The sequence below is a fragment of the Dermacentor albipictus genome, chromosome 2 (assembly GCF_038994185.2).
Source record: "Dermacentor albipictus isolate Rhodes 1998 colony chromosome 2, USDA_Dalb.pri_finalv2, whole genome shotgun sequence".
Classification (NCBI taxonomy): Eukaryota; Metazoa; Arthropoda; class Arachnida; order Ixodida; family Ixodidae; genus Dermacentor; species Dermacentor albipictus.
Window position 1 is genome coordinate 56710256 of NC_091822.1, and position 4872 is coordinate 56715127.

The following is a 4872-nucleotide window of genomic DNA, read 5'->3' on the forward strand; positions in this document are numbered from 1 at the left end:
ACGTGTCTATGGAGGAAAAAGGAAAATGCATGCAGTCTAACTGCCGTTAGTGGTGATGTTTGAGCTGATAGGATGTAAGATGCGGTAGGCTAGATGTCTTAGGCAGAATAAAATTAAATAAAATTATGGGGTTTTACGTGCCAAAACCACTTTCTGATTATGAGGCTCGCCGTAGTGGGGGACTACGGAAATTTAGTCCACCTGGGGTTCTTTAACGTGCACCTAAATCTAAGTACACGGGGGGTTTCACCCCCATCGAAATGTGGCCGCCGTGGCCGGGATTCGATCCCGCGACCTCGTGCTCAGCAGCCCAACACTATAGCCACCGAGCAACCACGGCGGGTCTTAGCCAGAATAGTGCGAGAACTATTCTAGTGCAACAAAAATTAACTGGAGTTCTTCACTAACACAGGAATGCAAGCGCATCACACAAAGCACACTTGGAAAGGCAGTTGCTCTGCGTGCTTGTGTTGGCAGCTTGGTTCATGCATAAGACAAGGGGTTGGTGATAAACTAACAATGATGCTAAGGGGCATGAAAAGGAGCTTAGGTACTTTATTCGTTTTCCTTAATTTACTTTTCGTACTAATTATAATCGTTTAAGATTGTGTTCTAGAACGCTGTTAACTTTTCACATTAATGAGCTCATACTATATCTACTTATATTTGCAAAGTCGCATCTTTAAGCTGGATTGGGCCTATACCGTCAGACCGACATACAGCGATCTAACACTTACATAACGAACTCTCTTGAGAGCTGGAATATTCGCAACAAAGCTATGCGAGATATATCTGCTACCGCTTGCTAGCATTGTCTGTATTAGGAGCTGTCACCGCATACTACAGCGTCTTTATCACAATAAAAAAAATGATGTGATGTACAAAACATCTACTCTGTTGTATTATTATTTTGTTTTATATTCAAATAAAACATTCCATTCACCCGTGTATACATGCAGGTATAATTCTAAATGCCGTTTCATGGTTGGTCCCTTTCTCGTTGGGCTGGGATGCTCATAGCTTTGATAAGCTAATTAAATTGAACATTTTGAAGCAAGGCTCCCGTAATTATTGTTCACGACTTTAAGTTCCACAACAAGCTCGCCTTGCTGCGGTGCGCTTCGCGTCCTTGGGTGAGCGTATTCAGGGACTCTATCCGAGTACAAACCACAAACCGCGCAGACGGGGCGGGAAGCGGGGTGGGGGGGGGTGCAGGGCCTGTCGGCGCTCGCGCAGCCAGATCCACATCGAGGAATCGAACACAGAGGCAACACACGCACTAATGGCAGGTGTCTTCGTACTTTTCTTTTCATAGATTCGAAGTCCACCGTTATGTATCGCGCCGTGCTCGAACTGATGCGGCTTTGCACGATCAGCCGCGAGAGATGCGTGTATGCACTGGTGCCAATAGTATTTTTGAGCATTGGCACGAAGAATACCTGCATGCAGGTCAACAACTGGCTCATGCACGGAGTAGGACGACAGTCACTGCACTAGCTCGCAGTCTTCTTGACAGGATGGCCGATCTGTCTCGCCTCGGCAGTGGAATGATTCCGTTGCAGAAGCGCTCCAGAGGATTTCACCGGTCCCTAAAAACAGGCCACTGAAAATGCGCAGCATTGTTAACTAAAGGAAAGCTACGGAGGCAACTGGCGCCCATCAGAAAAAGCCGACGAGACGAGTGACAGATCACAAGGTAACCCTGTTTACGCACTACACCCGAGGAGCGATTCAAGGTAGCGGTGGGGCTACCTTGAGATTCTTGAGTAAAACGCTCGAGCTTTGCTTAACTCAAGGCGCGTTTCGAGTGGAGGGCGATTAGTAAAACAAAAGGAGCATTTCAAGGAGCACGAACCTCAAGGAGCATTTCGAGTAGAGGGTCGAGTCAAGGTGTGTTCGTGAATACGGGGGTGAAAAACTGAAGGCACTGACTCCAACGTTCTTGATAAAGCCAAACAGTTTCCTTCCGCAGTAAAAATAAAGAAGCTAGCCGAAAGCGTGCGATCATTCCGTCGAAAATATTTCTCGCTTTCTTCGTCTGCTTCATTACCTACGATGGTGTTCCCGCTAAACTGAATGAGTCATCACATATTGGAGTCAACGCGCTTGTTTTATACCTTGAGACAGCATACGCGACCGACCAATAGTGGCGAGTGCACGTTTTAGGTCGCGTTATGGCTGTTCCATATGGCGCGATTTTCAGTCAACGACCCAGCGAATTCCGTCGCTCAGCGACCGCCGCGACCTCGTGGGCCCTACCCGACTGGATTCCAACAAGTTGGTGGCACCGTCGCTCAGTCGCAGCGATTGGCGCAACGTGGGAGGGGCAATGTGTGTGACGAAACAAAGCGCCATCAAAACCGCAGCTTTCACCACCCGTTCGTAGCTCTGTGGAGCAATGTCGCGCGCCAGTTTTAGCTATGTTAAGGGCATACCCACCAAATTGACGTTTGCGAAGCGACCTTTCTGGTTACGCTCCTCACGAGACAATCCTTCAGTCAATCACCAAGCTGACTGGCACCTATTTTGGACCACCACCACATATTCAATAAATTGCAGATGCATTGCACAGGCACGCTACCGCTCACTTTCATTTTGAAGCGCTAACATCAGAATATAGTTGCCAAGGACCAGAAAAAAGCATTAGTCCATAATGTTTGCAGCTCTACGTCACGTTAGCAAATTTTCCAACCGCGAAATTGCATTTGAGAAAACTTCCGATTCCGGGCACAATTGTCAAAGCACGTGAACTCTCGAAAGCAAATCGGGGAATCAACATGGCGGACATTCGCAGCCGTGCGGCTGCCTTGCGTGTCGGGAAATAGAGCCCTAGAACCCATCTCACGAATAAAGTCGATGTTATTGCGATTAGCAATGTTGCGATGCTCCGTATTATCAAACTCTTCGCTTCTGTGTAGCCGACTTGCTCAATTTACGGTTACAGACATGTTCACTTTTCGTATGACTCAATGGCCCTCGCTCAATGCATACCCTGGTACCATTGTGTCCACTTATTTCTCCACTCTCAGCTACATTTTATGCCGACTTTCTCACTTATCTATAGTAGATATCTTCAGATTCATGTTACCGAGCGTTTGTTTCATGCCTCTTTCCTGTCGCCGGTCTATGTGGGCACCTACCTAGTGGCACACACCTATTCTGGAGAATTCTTCATTGTGCAAAATTCCTACATACCTAGTGTCCCAGGCCCGTACACAATGGCACAAGCTGCCTGTCTGGGCACATACCAAGCGGCACATGCCCAGCTTCACATATATATATAATGGGCCAAGTTGACTACGCGGCCACATGTCTAGCCACACATGCCCAGTGGCACATACCCAAAAGCCCGAGTTGTCTATTCCCAACTTGCTCGTTCGGCATACACAGGGTGGCACTTGGGCGGTCACCCATGCAAGGTGGTGTGAAAGACGTTGCATACCTTCAGACATACCGAGAAGTGATTGAAGTTCCTAAATAATGCTGATCGCATTCAAAGGAAGCAAAATTAATGTCTTTAAATTCCACTTTTCAATGCGGTCAGGGGCAATCGTTAGGAACTTCACGCACTTTTCGGGTTGGTGTGAGTTTCTATTACTTCTTTCACACTAACTTGGGCCACTGGTATGCGCCGCTGTATATCTTCCCCTGTATATGTGCCCGAACGGACAACTTGGGTGACTGGGTACGTGCAACACGGCATGTGCCTCGGGGTATGTTCTGATCTCCACTTGAGGGACTTAGCGGAGATCAGTGACGGTATGTGCCGCCCTCTCCCGCCAACATGGGTCCGTAGGTGTGAGTCTCTCTTCTATGAAGAAAAAACTAAATAAAGGCAAGCGCGAGTGAAGAGCCCGGCCACTCCACTGGCCGTGTCAAGCTTTCTAATAAACACTCTTGTGCATATCAACCCTGTTTATGGCTCGTTACAATCATCATCGATATCATCAGGATAACCATAACAATAATTATCGAAATATATTAAAAGAACATGTAATCGCCAATTACACAACCACCATAGTGAGGACTGCTAATCGCATTGCCGCCGCCAATCATCCCTAAAGCGTGGGTGCGCCGCCAAATTTTTTGAGGCAGTTCCTTTCTTGCCGCCGCTTCTCCTTCCGCAGAATGTTCCTCGTACCTCGAGCTGGTAGTCTAGGCTTAAATTTGTGGGCATCATACCCATAAGTATTAAAGGACTCCGCTATTACCGTTCATTGCGTGTACTAATTGAGTGGGCTAGCCACAGCCTCATGATAGCCACTCTGCGTACTGTCGTCGAAGCGTCCAGAAGGTTATGCTGCTAGTGGTGCCAACTGTGGTGTACGTTAATCGATTAGATATCAAATACATGCCGTATAAAATTCTGTTGTCTTCATGTTACGCATTAGGCTCCCTTTCTTCTTGCTTCTTTTATTATTTGTTCTTGTCGTATGTAATCTTGATCCGCTCCATCCCACTCGCATGAGTAATCATCGGCGACATGCACAGGCAGAGAGAAGATATAATTATTCAATCAACTTTCCCTTGGAGCGTCTACGTGCCAGCATTTTCAAGGATATACATCTACATTTATATCTACGTCGGGATAGAGCCCCGAAATGTTTGTATTGCGACCAAAGCCTTAATTCTTGACACCCATCGGCTACCTTTGTAAAAAAGTTAATTTATTATAAGTAATTATCCAATTTCGTATTCACTTTTGCAGCATCACTTTTCTACTTTGAACGTCGTCCCTGGTAAGTAATAAGTCCTTCCACGGTAAGAAAAAATGTTTTTTTCCTAAAGCGTTTTGTACGTAATTTGTGCAAACCACCCGATTCGTGCCTGATTCCCCACAGTGGGTATGTGCCATTTGTGTATGGAAACAAC